Consider the following 17,442-nt stretch of genomic DNA (forward strand, 5'->3'; position numbering starts at 1 on the left):
AAAGTTCAGGCTTAGGAGAAAAGCATACAGAGATTGATTAGTCATGCCTGCTGGGGAATGGGCCAGGAGGAGGGCAGCATGTAGGCTTGAGAGCTGCCATCTCTCTTCAACCCTTAACTAGTGACCAAATTAGTGAAAATGCTGCTTAAAGAGTGAAGTATGGTTTTTCTTCAGCCTCTAATTGGGATATTTAGCAAACATGGTTTACTATTAAAATGAAAATGGGGTGGAAAATCGACAATTTTATAATCCACATTGAGTCTATATTGGTACCCTATCAACAGAAAATACATATTTTTTAATGCATGAGAAGGAAAGCGACTCCTTGCAGCTGAATTACTGTTTATTCTTTCTGGCCGAGAAGAGATCCCATGGCATCCTGGGGACAGAGAGGAGGGACATTGCAAACTCAGGCTGCCAGAAGCACTCCACTGAGAGCCCTGCATCAACTTCTGCAGGTGGGGCCTGAGCAGAACTTGGAGGATTTCTCACTTGGCCATGCCAGTTGGCCATTTGTTCTCTGCTGAGATCCTGTCAGGTAGCTGGAGCATAGTCCCCAGCCACTCCCCAAATAGTTGAGATGCAGGTGATTTGCTTAGATTTTGCCACAGTTGGTAGAGCCCAGTTCTTGTCGCTCCAGACTGCTTGCTGCTTCATCCTTTCTTGGAAGGTGCCTTCCCTCAGATCACATGAAGTGGAACATTGGCAGTAGCTGCTGTGAATGGGTATGAACCTATACCTTCCTGCCAAGAAGGTGGTAACCATAGAGGTTGTGAAGTAAAAACCCATCCAAGTTGATTCAAATTTGGTGAGGGAAAGAAAACTCTGCTTCTAGGAGACTGATGGGTATGAAGAGTTTAAAATGCATAGTGAAGTCAACCAAGAAAAATGATTTACACCTTTTTCTCTTTCCTTTTCATTTTGGATCTTGGCTACAATAGAGGATTAAATTAGTCATGGAAGTTTTATCATCCTGCAAGGGCTCTTTCCCTGTCATTTTATTATTGTTTTATTTTTATGATTTTAACTAATATATATATATATATTTTTTTGAGTGAGAGCCTTACTCTGTAGCCCAAGCTGGAGTGCAGTGGCAAAATCTCACCTCACTGCAACCCCTGCCTCCTCCTGGGCTCAAACAATTCTTGTGCCTCAGCCTCCTGAGTAGCTGGGACTACAGACGAGTGCTACCATGCCTGGCGAATTTTTTATATTTTAGTAGAGACAGGATTTCGCTTTGTTGCCCAGGGTGGTCTCAAACTCCTGAGCTCAGGTGGTCTGCCTGCTGTGGCCTTCCAAAGTGCTGAGATTACCAGAATAAGCCACCGCTCCCGGCCTCCGTCTCTCATTTTAGTTTTTCACCTTTTTCTCTGTCTATAATCTCCACTCCCCCATAGGCATTCATCTAGGGTGTTTAATATATGCTTTTGAACAGGTACACGTATTTGTAAAGCATGTAACATTGCTCTGTGTGTGTTACTGATTTATAGAAATGATACTGCACGAGGGAGCTTGTTCTGATCTTTCCATTTTCACCTATGTTCTCGAGATCTATCCATGTTGGTTGCACGTGTCGCTTATCATTTCTAACAGCTGCATAGTTGAATCAATCAAGATAGGCTAAGTTATGCTGCAGTAATAGCACCAAAATCTTAGCAGCTTAAAATTATGCAGGTTTATAATTTAGCCATACGACATATCCATCCCGTTAATAAAGAGCTTTGCTTTGGAGACTTAGGCTGATGGAGCCTCCACCATTCAACATGGCAGGGAGAAGAGCACGTGGCAAATTGCACATTGGCTCTGAAAGGCTCTGTCCAGAAGATGACAAATAGCACACTGATTTTTAAAGCCTTCTGCCAAGAAGTGGCCAAAACAAGTCACAGGGCCATTCTCAACTTTCTAAGGGGTGGGAACTGCAAGCCTACTAGGAATTGGAGAGGCAGAAACACTGCAAATATTTGGTGAACTGTGTAATGACCATTGCATAGTAGGCACCCATCATATTTTGTGTCTATGCATTCTTTAATGATGGGCAACTCGTTTTTTCTAATTCCCCACTACCATGAACAACAATGTTGTCACAAATGTCTTTTTACTTGTTCCCATATGGACCCCATGCAAGTATCTATACTCAGGAGTGGGTTTGTCGGGTCACGAGGTTTATACAAACTTGCTTTCAATAATCAGTACCAGGTGAGTTTCTGGAACTACTATGCCAGTCTAGACTCCCTGCAGGAGTGCGGGTGGGTTCCCATTTACCCATATCCTGTTCAACAATCAGTACTACTCAACGTTGTAATTTTGCAAATCTGTAGAGTATAACGTGGAATCTCATTGCTAATTTCATCTTCATTTCTCTTATTACTAATGAATTGGAGCATCTTTTCATCTGCCTGTTGACTATTTTGGTTTCCACTGTTGTGAACTACCTATTCATATTCACAGACCATTTTTCTATTGCATTTCCTTTCTTTTCTCATTGATTTATAAGAGTTACATATGTAGTTAGATGTTAATTCTTTGTTGTGTTTAGAGATTGTAAATATCACTTTCTACTCTGCCACCTGTTAACTTTGTCCATAGTGTCTTTGGTTGAACAGAGCCCTTAATTTTGATGTAATCAAATCTACCAGCTATTTTTTTCTTTTTGTTTTTTGGTTTGTGCCTTGGGGATTTTAATTAAGAGGACTTTCCATGCCCTAAGTTCACAAAGATATTGTTTCACTTTCTTCTGTTAGCATTATAGCTTTCCTTTCACATTTAGGTTTTTTGTCCACTTAGAGTCTACTTTTATATATCGTATTTGAGAGGGATTCAGATTCAGTTAGCGAGCCCATTTTCTTGACATATAGGACCATTCCTTTCCCCATCAAGGTGAGATGCAGCTTTTATCATCAATTAGCTTCAAACATGGTTTTTTTTTTCCTGACCTTTCTGTCTTGAACTTCTGACCTTGTGATCCTCCTGCCTCAGCCTCCCAAAGTGCTGGGATTACAGAACCACTGCTCTCGGTCCTTTTTCTAAGCTTTCTATTCTCTTCTGAGCTCTCTGCACCTTATTGTTCAGGAAATAAAACAGAATGAGTTTTGTTTGGCAGAATTTGTCTGGTGTGTTCTGAGTAGGGGAACCTTGATGATTTCCGGTAATGCTGGGAGGTGAGGAGGCGTAATGAAACTAACATGAAACTTGGGGTCAGAGGAACACAGGCTTGGTCCTGGCTCCACCACTTACAGACATGTGAACTTGAATGACTTCTTCAACCTCCCCGAGCCTCCGTTTCTCCATCTGTAAGACAGGGATGATGAGATGTATCTCCTAGGAATTCTATAAGAGTTAAATGCTAGAATATATGTAAAAGCATAGCTTTCAGTAAACGTTATTTTCCCTTTGATCATTGTCAGGAGACAGTCATTCTAACAGCAAGTGGTTTTCCCCAGGCCTCACCAAGGTAGGTGTAAATTGGGAACACATTGTTCCTGATGACCCTAATGTCACTGCCTCTTGTCACCTTCTAATGCATGGCTTCTATTCAGCTCTTTCTGTATCCCCATGATGACCCATGTGGGCTCATGGAAGCGTCCCATTGGCCTTCCCACCAATGGACACCACTCCCATCGGCACTGCAGAGGTCCAGGGACACATACTTTCTCCTCTTCCACAGTCACCCAATCAGCCCACAGGCTTGGAGGCAAAGGTAGATGTAGATGCTTAGCCAGGAATGTTGGGCGAGTCCTCAGAGTGCGGCTTTTGCCTGGCTGTTTCTTCACATGGGCTTTAGGGGAACGCACAGTATTTTTGCCTGGCTCCCCTTCCTCTCTCAGCCCTTTCCCCTGAAAAACTACAGATAAAATCAAGACAAAGCACAGTCTCTGGGTCACAGGCTTGAGGGAAGCATGGAAGTGCTGCAGCTGTGCTCTCGGCTGGGTGGCCTGGTGGGGCTGCTGAGCCTGTGCTGCTGGAAATAGTTTGGTTGAAAGGCCATGCAAGGCAGCTCTGTGAAGGTGTTTCTTTGGCTGCCTTTCAAAAAAGGGATTTTTTTTTTTTTTTGCACTTTTGTGACTTAAGCTTTTGATCCCTTGGTTGTAGCTCTGTGCTGATACCTTCTTTGCTGAGCCTTGAAGGGTTGTCAGGCTAGGCAGGAGGATCCAAGAGTTCTTTTTGACCCAGTACATGGGTCAAGAAAGGCTGTTACTTTCCAAGAAGGGTGACTACCTCCTCCTATATGGCAGCCCTCAGAGGGCGATTATTTCAGGGGGCATCGGCCTGACCCACCCCTCTTCTCCTTCTTCCTTTCGACTGTGTTTTGAATTACTGCTGGCATAGCAGATCAGAACACTCTTCCCTTCCCCCAAGCTTATGATGTTAATAAAGCAATTTCATTCCTCTCTGGATCCCGGGATCTGTGTGCAGGCTCTGGCTTGATCCCAGCTTGACTAGCAAGCAGGGAGATCATTCTGGAACTTTGCCATGTCAAAATGAGACTAAATCCCATCTCTAGGTTGCTTCTTCCAGGCTGACAGATTGCAGAGAAAGGAGATTCAGGGAGTCTGCCTCTGACCTGTTGCTCAACAGGCTCACATTGTCTGTCCAGTCCCTGGGAAGGAAGGATTTGAATAGCAAATCTCGTTCTAGGCTGAGACTAAGCTTCTCTCCTGCCAGGTTCCTATGAAGCTTTAGGGGAGAAGTATGGGGTTGGGTTGGGGAGGGGCCTCAGCCCAGATGCCCAGAGCTGGGCCCTGTTTCAGAGCCAGTGCCCTCTGATTTTAAGCAGTAAAGTCTGGCCTAGTCTTTTGTAATTATTCCTTTACTAGCAGAGGATTCTTTGCTTTCCTCTCTCAGTTAAGGAGGTAAATAAATGTATGCTCAAGATAGATTATGAAATTGAGTTTTTTACTCTTCCTCCATTTCTACCTTAATAGTGCAGTATACTTGCTATATTTTTATGTTAAACGTTAAGAGGAAAGCCATAATTCACTCTTCAAGCTCCATTTCTACTTAGTCGAGCTCCATTTCAGCTTGGATGGCAAATATACTTGGTACTTCTGCCACTTGGCTTCTTTGATCACGGCAGACATAAGTAATTGAGCACAGCGCTTTTTCTCACTGAGGTCAGATGGGACTTCAGGATCCCTTTCAACACAGTTCTAGGCAGCTGCTACTGATGAGAATTGGCATGTGAGATGTAAGCTGTTTGCTCTCCTGCCTTGTGGGTAATCATCTGGTCTTCTTCATAGTTCTTGATTCATTCTGTTAGGTACTTTGTACCCTGTATTACAAAGTATCTTCACTTGGTAAAAAGATGAAGACCTATATCTGAAAAAGTGAAGACATATTTCTGTAAGTTGCTTGAGAGAAGAATCGGTGTTTGATTTACTTTTGCATCATCCCAATTCTGTCCTGTTGTCGTCTTTAATACCTATTTGTTGGATCAATGAATGGATATATCTTCTCATTAAGGCTAAGAGGACAGTGTTAAAATTGTATTCAGGACCAGTGTTAGGTCTTGCAACTCCCTTCCCAGTGACATGTGAATGAAAGCCAAGCAACAATTGTAGAATACAAGCTGACAGTACATTTAAGCCCATTTCCTGCCCCAAACCAGAACAAAGCAGGGATAGTTAGGTCTCATGTAAATTTTATAATACAGGAAACCACCTCCCCGAGCCGAAATTCAGTTCAACCTGGCGTCTTTCTCAGTTTAGTTCCAGCAAGTGTGTGGCACTGAGAGGTTGGATAGAGCCTGCGCCCTCAAGAAGTGTATGTATTACCAAGGGGGCCATAAGGTGTCCACATGATTCAATCAGCACAATAACCCCGGCCTCCTCTGCAACTGTTTGCCTCTGTGCTCACTGAGTTCAGTTGCGTGGACTTCCTGCCACACTTGTGGGTACACCCGCCCCAGGGCCTCTGTCCATCATACCTGGCAGCCACGGCTTCGCCCCCTTGCTTTTCTCAGGGCTCTTCTCAAATGTCCCCTATGTCCCTGCTGACCCCATCATTCTCTTTCCTCCTTTTCTTACATCATTTTTTGTAGCACTTTTAACCAGTGGACCTGTAGACATTGACTCGTTATCGTCTTTGTTCATCATCTGTCTCCTGCCCTGGGATGTGAGCTGCAGGGGCATTGCCTCTTTGGCACATTGCTGTCTCCCCAGTGCCGGGATCAGGGTTTAGTAATCTCAGCACCATTGGCATTTTGGCCCAGACAATTCTTGTTGTGAGGGGCTGTCCTGTGCATGGCAAGAGGTTAAGCAACATTCCCTCTCCTCCAAATGAATGCCTCCGGACATTGCTAAATGTCCCCCAGGGAGAAGCAGAATCACTTCTGGTTCAGAACCACTGCCCTAGAAGCACATTAGCCCTAGCAAACACAAATATGTGTGGGGAGAATGAATGAACTCTGCGTTGGGTGATGGTACTCCTACTGTGTGCTGAGCACTGGTTTTCTCCCATTTACTGTTGCATCTGTGTGTGCAGATGGAGCAATTCCCTCCTTGAGGGGTGATTGTGAGGTTTACAGATTATATCCATAAAGCATCTAAAACAGTTTGACACACAGTAGTAGATACTTAATAAATGGAAGCTGTGATAGGTCTTAACCTGACCCCACTTGCCCTTCCAGCTCTTCATCCCGCATCCCCATCTTCAAGCGCCTCTATCTTATAGATAAAGCGACTGAAATGGAGTCAGCTGGAGGAATGTGCCCAACATCACACAGCCAGGAAGTGATGGAGGCGGACTCTAAAGCCCAGGTGTCTCAGCATCCTGCACTTTCCCCAACCTAGTGCCTTCCATTCATGCTCCATAAATACCTGTGGGGAAACTGAATGTACAGCCCAACAAATAAAAGTCAGACAGGATCAGTGCTGGAGTGGAGTCCATGCAGAGAGCTAGGGACACGTGGGAGGGGAGAGGGCTTTCCAGTGGAATAGTGTGTCTCCTGGGCAGAGGCCTACGTGAGCCCTCCCAGGCTGAGCCCACCGAGTCTCCATGGTGGGAGGACTCTGGAATCTCTAGTCCGTTACCTGCAGTGGGGCAAGGGGGCAGGTAGGGAAGGGGGCTGGGGGCAGACCTCAGCCTCCCCTCCATCTGCCTCGGTGCCCGGTACCCTCCTCCTGTCTGGTTGGAGTGCCTTTTTGTTCTCCCCCATCTGCTCCATTTTCCAAATCAGAGGCTTTGAGGTCTGCTGGGTCCTTTCCTTTTTCTACTTCCTACATCTTACAGCCCCTGCCTGACTTCGCAACAGACACAGTTCCGGCTTCAGAACTGCCCTAGTTGTCTGACCTACATTTCCCATTTTCTGCTGGGCAGGATCTCTCCCCTGCCCTGCTAGGCTGGGTTTGAGGCTGGCTCACTCCTCTCTCCCGTTGTCCCCTTCCCAGGCTGGGACCCTCCCACACCAAGTTCAAAGTTGGCTTTTCAAATCTTTGCACTTTGGAGCCAGGGGAGACCCTTTTCCTCAGTACTTTCATCCTTCCAGGCCTTTTCAAAGTGAGCTCCGTAGCTCCACCCAATCCGCTGGGACCAGGATGCTTGGCCGCCCTGCTGAAAGTGATGCTTTATATCCACAAAGTGAACCCCAGGGGAGCATTTGCTTTCTGGGCCCTGGGCAGAGGACGAAGGGTTCAAGCTAGTGGCTTCGCTTATGGACCCTGAATCTTCTCGTATTTTTTCCTAGAGGCACCATCCAGCTGAAACATTTAGGAACAGCCTTTGAGGAAGCCGCTGTCGGTAGGGACATCTGAGAGTGTTGATGAATGCCAAGGGCTCTGATGGAAAAAACAAACTAATTAAAAAGCCATTTAGGAGCAGCTTTCCTCTACAGTGAATAATCTGATTTTTCCTCATGCTCCGGTACCCAAACTCACCTGTGATCTTTGAGTGTTTTCTCTCTTGGGCCCTGAGTGAATACTTTGGGATGGAGGAAGTAGCTGGCTTTGGGGAAAGGTTAAGTCTTTTTGGCCTCCTTCGGTCACACGAAGCACAGAGGAAACATTTAGCAAGCAGACTCCTGAACTGAGGAACCTCCCTGCAATGGAAACACTAAGGTGCTAAGTGTTAGGGGTTCCCTTTAAAATAACAGTAGTGGCTGGGCGCAGTGGCTCATGTCTGTAATCTCAGCACTTTGGGAGGCTGAGGTGGGAGGATCACGTGAGCCCAGAAGTTTGAGACCACCCTGGGCAACGTAGCGAGACCTTGTCTCTACTAAAAATACAAAAAATTAGCCAGGTGTGGTAACATGTGTCTGTAATCCTGGCTACCCAGGAGGCTGAGGTGGGAGGATCACCTTAGCCTGGGAGATTGAGGCTGCAATGAGATGAGATTGTGCCACTGCAGTCTAGTGTGAAGGACCAGAGTGAGACCTGGTCTCAAAAGTCATCATCATCATCATCATCAACATCATCAATAAAAAAAGATAAAATAACAGAAGAAACAACAGCAACAAAACCAAAGCCCTCTCCTCCCCGTGGGCCAGTGGGGCACCTCTTGGGGAGAAGACCAGGGCCCGGTAACCTTCTGCTTCTCACTGGCGGTGGAGCCCTAGCAAGTGGCTGGAAGTCTCTGGGCTCAGGTTCCTGGTCTGTAGAACAGTGATGTTCATTCCTTAGCTTCTGGAGGCCAGACCTGGGCCAGATGGTTTCCGAGGTTCCTTACCACTTGGTTTCTGTGATCCCTTCCCTCCCACCTCCACTTCCCTCTTCCCAGCTGGATAGTTTTTCCTTATGGACTTCTCTTCCTGCCCTTGGAATCCTCTACCCTTCAGCTGTGTCTCCTATTCAGACCTGCAGAGGCTTCCCTCCTATCACCTCAGGGTCGAACCCAGGGTTCCTGCCGCGCCTGAGGCTGTAGCATCCTGCTTGGCCTGGGCTGCTTCTCCAGCCCACTGCCCGGTGCCCCATCTCTTGGTCATGGCTCTCCAGGCCCAGGGCCCTTGTTTCTATTCCTTGAATAAGACCAGCAACTCTCAGCTTCAGCCTTTGCCCTTGCAATTCTTTCTACCGGGATAGTGTCCCTCAGACACCCCTGTGGCTCTTCCTCACTTCTGTCTGGTGTTTGCTCGCCTCCTCGGAGATGCTTTTCTCTCCCTCCCTCACCATCCTGCGCCCCAGCCATCCCCTTCTGTCCTCTTGCCCAGCCATATTTTCCTTCACAGGATGTGTGTTACAAACATATTTGGTTTTTTTCTTTCACTCAACTTTCTCTGTTTTGCCCCACTGTATCTCTGGTCCCCAGAACTGTTCCCAGCACATAATTGTAGGCCCTGAGTATATATTTGATGAATGGATGAATGAATGAATTTGCATTTATGCTGCACTCTAAGACTGAGAGAGAAATACTGCTGCTGTGGCCCAAAGCAAACAGTTTTCTCCTTCATTCTGCATTATGTAATAATGATCAGAGCTGCCTTTTATTGAGTGATTACTATATGCCAGGTACACATGCTGTTTTAGTCAACCCTACAACCATTACACTGAATGTGCAAGGTGCTCTCAGCAGCCCTGTTGTTCGGGTGAGGGGCCCAGAGGTATAAGGGGCAGATTCTCCATTTGAGCCCAGGCCCATCTGACTCCAGAGCCTGACATCTTATCACTGCTATGTGTTTTTCTGCTCTTCAATGAGAAAAAGAGTCAGTGGCTACTACCTGAACTGTCTCAAACATGGAGATGCACTGCTCAGATCATCTCAGATCAGACGCTTCAGGAGTGAAGGGCCTTCCCCCACAGCTGAGGGGAGTGCTGCTGGCACAGCTCTCAGCACTCAGCCCCCTTTGGAGGTTGACCTTGTTTGAGAGAGCCCCTGGACCATAGTCTCACCCCCTCCCGAGGCAGCTGGTATCTAGGGACTGATTGATGTAGGGGTATAAAAGTTCCCCCCACACCACTTTAGGGTGGCGCTGAAGCATCATCCTAGACGAGAATGGGCTGAGGTCTCTCTTGAAACTGCACCACAGTCTAACTTCGCCCTCTGTCCAGTTTTGCTTCTTACCTTTCCCTGCCACTGGGGTCGAGCCCAAGAGCACTTCTGAGAGAGACAGAGAGAGAGAGAGAGAGAGACAGAGAGAGAGAGAATGAGTACCATGTATACTACTCTTATGCTCACTCCATCTCCTTATTTGCTCCTCGGGGACCCCAACTTGCCTCAGAGACATCTTCCCTGGATCCCTGTGGACTTGTCTTAGGTCTCAGAGGGCCCGATGTGCTGGAGATGACTATGTGCTTAGAGGTGACTGTCAGTCTAGCTCCTCATTGTGGTTCTGAGTTGTGATGGTTTCTACTTCGATGAATAACTCTTTGCTGAGCTACTGTAAACACACACCATGGTCTTTTTTTTGGCAAATGCCTGCTGAAGACGGATGGTTTGGGAATGAGAAAGGCAGAAATGGCATCGCCATTGCACACAGCCCACACAGGCACAAGGAGACCTTATTCTGGGAAGGCAGCGGAATGTGGCCAAATAATGTTTAAGTCTGGTTGCGTCAGTGACAGTCCCATCCCGGGCTCATTCTAATCCCCTCATAGTTTCCAAAAGGGCCACAACACACACATGATGCTCAAGAAGTGTGGGAAGAAGATAAAGGAATCAGCAGGTCGGGAAGTAAAAGGGAACCAAACAAAGGGGAAAAGTGGGGAACATAATCTCATTGTAGACTTCAGGAGACCAAGCCATGCGTAAATTTCACAAAACCGGTGGAGTGCTCCCTTTGTGTAAAGCCCACGCCAAGGGCTGGAATATTAGATGATTCAGCCATGGTCCCTGTCCAGAAAACACTAGTGACTCAACCTTGGGCATGTCCCTTAACCACCTTCTTTGGCCTGGCTATATGCAGACATGGTCTCTTAACCTCAAGTCATTTAAACATTGTGGGATGACGGGTTTGCTTCCTCCTGGCATCTTCCCTGCTCATCCCCTTACTTTGCACATCATTTAGCAATGACTGCACCACTGCCACCACAACTTGCTATTCATTAGAGCACTCACCATATGGCAGGACCTGCACTTAAAGCAATTTATGTACACTATGGTATTTAATCCTTATAGTTACTCTATAAGACAGGCATCATCCTATTGTATTGATGAGGATCTGAGGTTCTGGGAGTATAGGTAATTTGTCCAAGGTCTTGTAGCAAGTAAGTAGGGGAGCTAGGGCTGTCCAACAATGTGGCTCAACCTCTTAGTGCCCTTCTACCTGGAGAAGCCCACCTGTTCATCTTTTTGGCTCCTATCTTGTCTCCTTACAGGCCCTCATTCCCCCTGAGCTGTCTGGTTCTGCCTCCACACACTGGCTCACCTTCCCTGTTTCCCTTTTCACATCCTGTCCTGACTGTTCATGCCCAAACCTACAACTGTGCTGGCTCCTTCTGTCTTTTCGAATAAGAATAAATCTCCTGTTACTTGTGAAAATGTCCCCCGATGGGTCTTTGGCTGCATGCCCTGCCCTATGGGCAAGCATTGGGGTTCCCCAGGAGGCTGTAAAATAGGAGTCACTGAGATTCTGCCTGTCTCTGATGTGAGAGCTGCTCCTGCTCCTGTAGCACAGAGTAGCAGAGAGTGCCACAAAGCATTTTAAAAGCCTGATTTTTGGTCCCAGCAGCAGGCAGTGTGGGGTAGTGGTTATGCACCAAAGCCATCAAAGCTGACATCCTGGATTTACTGCGTACCTGCTGAATGACCTTGTACAATTTACTGAAATCTCTGAGCCTCCCTTTGCCCTTCTATGTAATTGGGATAATAGTGAACTCCCGTAGGGTTGCTGGAAAGTAGGTGAGACATTGCATTTAAAGCACTCATTGCTCCAACTGGTGCAGAGCAATGGCTCCATAAATGGTCATGGTTGTTGGCATTGCTCTTGGTGTTAGTAGGCCAGCTGATATGGTTTGGCTGTGTCCTCACCCAAATTCTCATCTTGAATTGTAGCTCCCTTAATTCCCACATGTTGTGGGAGGTAATTGAATCATGGGGGTGGATTTTTCTCGTGCTTTTCTTGTGATAGTGTGTTTCATGAGATCTGATGGTTTTATAAAGGGCAGTTCCCCTGCACATGCCGTCTTGCCTGCCGCCGTGTAAGATGTGCCTTTGCTCCTCCTTCATCTTCCGCCATGATTGTGAGGCCTCCCCAACCATGTGAAACACTGAATCCATTAAACCTCTTTGTCTTTATAAATTACCCAGTCTTGGGTATTTCTTAATAAAAGTATGAAAACAGACCAATCCACCAGCTATAAATTGAATATCCCCCACATCATGTCCTCTCTCACTCCTTTTCTTCCTTCCTCAGTATTAATCATTACCCACTACCAGCAAAGCAGCAAAATCTAGTGCTGGGACAGTTGGAAACAGAGAGATGACAACGGCTGACTCAACCTTGAGGAACTTACAGGGCCTTCCAGAAGAACAAGCATCAGTTGGGCAAGCTGCCAGGAAGCCTTGGCTTTGAGTCTGGGCTCCACTCCTTGCTCCATGACTCTGAAACAGGTTGATTTCTCTGGGCTCAAGTTCCTTAACTGAACAATGGGCTTACATTCACCTTAACACCTTGCAGTGTTGTGTCTGGCTGCAGTTCAGGAGGGAAGCCGTCCTGCAGCCATCTATACACCTTACAGCAGAACAGATTCTCAGGCCCCTTGGAGCCCTGGCATTGCACCATGCTGTGATTCATCTGTGACCCTTAAAAGACCTGCCCTTAACTCCCAGGGTGCAGTACAGCAGTGTAGGTTCTCAGCGCCAGCAAAAGTGTTCTCAACTGAGCACTGGTAAACAGACCCAGTATTTATGAATGGGTGTCCATGGCCTGCTGCTTTGTGTTTTATCACCAAAGATTATGGAAGATTGGGAGCTCTTACTTCAGAGCCTGCTTTATGGTTTTCATTACTCTCCTGAATCTCTGCGTAATTTGCTGGGATTAGGGATGGAGTGCCTTTGTTTCTTTGTTTGCATTCTTTTCCTTCCGTGTAAACTAGTAAAAATCAATAAAACGCCAGCAGATGAAAGCCCTGCTCATGCCAGAACTTGGCAGCATGTCCCACCATGACTGAGTTAGCCCCTTCTTGGTCAGGGAACAGGCTGGGTGAACCTGAACCTAGATTTTTGTCCCTGTGTGGTCTCAAGGAGGACCACACCCTATATTTACAGATGGGAAAACTGACACCCAGAATTAGGAAATGACCTGTCTAAGGCTGACTTACCTAGTATCTACTGAACCCCATGCTCTGAGTCATTAGACAAATGATTTTGGGGTGCCTCCTGAGTATAATTAGCAAAAATCAGGGAGTGGCTTTGTTTCTTTGTCTGCATTTTTCTTTTTAACCCTGAGCTGAGCTGCCATTCTGTCACAAGCCTCCAAAACAGGGTACATGCATGAATATGCGTGAAGGGACATGAAGAATGTTCTAGAACATTTCTTTTTTTTCTCATCCTTTTAGTATTTATATACTTTATGTACATTTTATAATAAGCTATATAATATAGTAGTATAGTAGTAGATACAATGTTATATATGCTATGTATATGTCTCTAATATATATTCAGTTATAGGTTTGATATAATCTATAATTAATGATATAGTCACATATCAGGAAGGTATACATAAGAATAGTAGGGGAATGTGATCAAAACTGTTTGGAGACCACTGGTTTAATGAATGCATGGCTGTTCCTGACCATTCTGTCTACCATACCCACCCCCCCATCATGACTCTCTTTTCTCTATTCTGCCTTTGTCGTCATCATTCTCCCTGATATTATATTGCATTTTTGTTTATGGTCTGTTTCCTCTACTAGAAAGGTAGCTCTGCATAGGTGGAGACTTGTGTTTGCCCACTACTGTCACCCCAGCACCTAGAAGTGCAGTCTGGGCACTGAGGGGGCATGTGCTAAGTATTTGTTGAAACAAATGAATGGGTGTGGAGCCTCTGCAGACAGGTGAACACACATGCCCCACAAGAGTGAGCTGTGTACAGGATTAGGGCAAGTACAGAGTGATCTGGGGTTGCCAAGTGGGCATCTGATCCAGCCTCAGGCATGCAAAGGGGCTTCCTTATGAAGGGTGCCTGTGCTGGCACCCAAAGGGTGAGAAAGGAGTTGGCCAAGAAAGGAGAACTCCAGGTGGGAACAGCAAGGGCAAATGGCAAGAGGCAAGAGAGGGCAGAGTCTTCCTCAGAGCTGGGCAGTGTCAGGGAATTAACGGCAACCGAAGAGGCTGGAAAGGAGCTTAGAGCTGTTCATCAAAAGCTTCCAAGTTGTCTTTAGGAGTTGGGGTTGTATCCTAAGGGCAGGAGAACCATTCCGACTGCAGCGCGGTGTGGTGTGTGGAGCAGGGACTAAGAAGCCGGATATCTGGATTTGCATCCTGGCTCTGTCATTTGCCAGCTATGTGACTTTGCAGTTATTTAACCTCTCCTGTCTCGGCTCCCTCATCTGTAAAATGGGGATGATAATAGGATCAGCCTCAGCAGGGTATTGGGAGGATTAAATGAGCTAATTTATGTAAATAGGAGCGATAGATAGCTCTTGGCATGTAATAACTACTCTATGTGCAATTTATTATAATTCATTCAACAAATGTTTATTGAGCCCCCTGTGGTCTCCAGGCTGGAGATACAGTTGTGACCAAATCATACCCAAACCACTCTGGCAGGGAGCTTGCATTCTAATTGGGGCAGAAAAAAACAGTAAGTGAAGAAATAAATTAACGAGAACAAATCAGCCAGCAATAAGACCAAGAAGAGAACAAGAGTGGGGATGTATAAAGGTGATGGGACTCCCTCAGGTGGGGCATTCCATAAGGGCCCCCTGGAGGAGGTGACATACTTGGAATGAGTTTGGGTGCCTTTGAGGGCCTGCAAGATTGAGTGTGTTTGCCATATAGTGGTCCCAGGGGAGGGAGGCTTTAGGTAAGATGGGCCATGCCCTGGCCACACAGGGCTTGTCTGTGAAGGGAAGGGTTTTGGGACAAAAGCCACTAGAGGTTTCTATGTGTGATGGGATTTGACCCCCTTTTAAAAGATCCTCGTAGCTGCTTCCCGGACTCATTGCAGGGTGGGAGGGTCCTTGATATGAAGAAAAAAATGGGCTTGCTGGTGCCCCTGCTGTGTCCCTTCACCTCCTCAATGGCACCTTCACCCTTCATTGCTTCCAGTTCCCTTATGTTCTCCCTGACCCCACATCAAGGCCCACCCTGAAGCTCATTCCAGCTAAGAGCCAAATGACTGCAGCCGCTTACTTTGCAGCTCTTCGTTTTGGGGCAAGATCGGCCAGCCAGTGAGTGCCACATTTAGGGTGCACAGCCTTCCTACAGGCCTTCCCCATTGCCCTGCACGTCTGACTGGCCAGAGGCCACTGGGTGCCTTCCACCCACAGCCCTGACTTCAGCCTTTGCCTCTGTTGTCTGTGTGTATGCCACGTTTTGAGAGGCAGCCTCATGCAGAGATGAAGCCAGAAGGTCCCAGAGTCAGGCTGCCTGGGGTGGAATCCTGCTTCCATTCCTTGCCAGCCAAGTGACCTTGGGTAAATTCCTTAACCTCTCTAGATTCTGGTTTTCTCTTCTGTAAAATGAGGATAATCATAGCAATTAGCTTACAGAGTACTAAGTGAGTTAACATTATAAAATCTTTGAATAGGGCCCAACACATAGTAAGTGATCAGTACGTGTTTGCAGTTATTCTCAGTGCTGCTTTCCTGCCTATTCAAGGGGACGGGAGCCGGTTCCCTGCTTTACCTTTCAGAGATAGTTGCAGGATTAATGAGATAATGATTGTGACTGTTTGGAGCTTTGCAGAACAAAGGCACTGCATAAATACACATGATTAGTATTGTCATCTTTATGCTTCGCCTGGGTGGACCTATTGTGGTTGGCTGATTTATGGAAATAGTGTGTCCCCAGGTGAATGGAATTAGTGATAAGCAAATTTCAGACAGTTCAGACAATCACAGGTTCTTCCATCTGCTCAGGGTCTTTCATTCTGAAAGCTTCAAGGGGACTGTGTAAGATAGAACAGCCAGAAAGCACCCATCCAAGCATGGCTCCAAGTGTCCAGGTGTGCAGGCATCCACCTATCCATCTACCCAGTAATGAGTGTGAGGCCCAGGTGTGCTGAGCTTGCTGGGCTACAGACCCACACACCTGCAGTCTCTATGGGAGTGAGGAAACAAGCATACTCCTTGCAAAAAATGGCAGTAGCTGAGAACTCACATGTCTGGGACATTTGCTGAGTACCAAGTCATGTTCCAAAGATTTCCTATGTGTTGATGTGTGTGATTCTCAACATTCAGGGAGGTAGAAACAGATTTTAGAAATAAGCAGAAAAGACCTGCTTAGAGCCATGTAGCTAGGAGAGGCGTGGCTGGGGTTCCAAGTCAAGCAGCCTGGCTCCACAGCCAATAATGTCCTTAACCAGCACGTGACCATTTCTTTTTTTTTTTATTTTGAGACAGAGTCTGTTGCCAGGCTGGAGTGCAGTGGTGCGATCTCAGCTCACGGCAACATCTGTCTCCTGGGTTCAAGTGATTCTCCTGTCTCAGCCTCCCGAGTAGCTGGGACTACAGGCGTCCGCCACCAGACCCAGCTAATTTTTGTATTTTTAGTAGAGATGGGGTTTCGCAATGTTGGCCGGGATGGTCTCGATCTCTTGACCTTGTGATCCGCCTGCCTTGGCCTCCCAAAGTGCTGGGATTACAGGTGTGAGCCACCATGCCTGGCTGACGAATGTGACCATTTCTAACAAGGAACAAAAAGCCTCCCCAAATACCAGCAGAAGGAAAAACACGTTAGCTGAGAGAGCCAGTGGCGCTGGCCCAGAATGGAGACCCTGGTTGGGTTTCTTTGTTCCCTAAGCGCATCTAGGCAGGTGTCATAGGTTGAGTTTCCTGATAAAGAGATTAATTGGAGATTACCCCTGGGGTTAACTCAGGGATGCAGAATTGGGCAGAGAGAGAAGTTGAGCTGTGATATACTCACAACTCAGCCCATTCCCTGGGAATAGCTCTCCAGAGTTGTCCTCAGTCCAGACAAGGGGGCCAGGTCTTTGTACCTCCACACCAACTAGTCATTGGATCCAGCTGTCCCAGGAGCGGGTGTGACCTTGAGAGAGGCCTTCTTTAGGCTGACAGTTCTTGGGAAGAGACGCAGCAGGAGGGCCTTGAACTGCAGGCAGGGCTTGCAAGGATCCCTGCAGCTTCCGCTGCAGGAGACATTGCTGACTGAGCAATTTTTTAAAAATCACTCTGGAATCAGGGGTTTTAACCAGAAACAAGGCAATAGTTTGGACTTTCTGGCATTCTCAGCCCTTCCACACTATGTCATGTAGCTTTTTCTTCTGTGTATCCATCACGTGCTTGCATTTTTGCCCATCCTTATACTAGGACTTAGTTCAGCACTTCTACCTGGACTGGATTTAGACTCTGATGCCCACTCACTGAGCAATGAGAAGAAGCCTGATCTATC

At 46.8% G+C, this 17,442-nt stretch overlaps 1 protein-coding gene and 1 non-coding gene across 5 annotated transcripts in view; both read left to right on the top strand.

Annotated features, from left to right (window-relative positions):
• The window catches only part of ABTB3 (ankyrin repeat and BTB domain containing 3), a 349,042-nt gene that overhangs the window by 48,583 nt on the left and 283,017 nt on the right, over positions 1-17,442 (top strand). The window lies entirely within an intron of this gene.
• Positions 7,703-7,785, top strand: LOC118144679 (small nucleolar RNA SNORD74). Its single transcript, XR_004729429.2, has one exon. It is a non-coding gene; the product is annotated as a small nucleolar RNA SNORD74 (small nucleolar RNA).

This window comes from Callithrix jacchus, chromosome 9, assembly GCF_049354715.1.
Source record: "Callithrix jacchus isolate 240 chromosome 9, calJac240_pri, whole genome shotgun sequence".
In the NCBI taxonomy this organism is placed as follows: domain Eukaryota; kingdom Metazoa; phylum Chordata; class Mammalia; order Primates; family Cebidae; genus Callithrix; species Callithrix jacchus.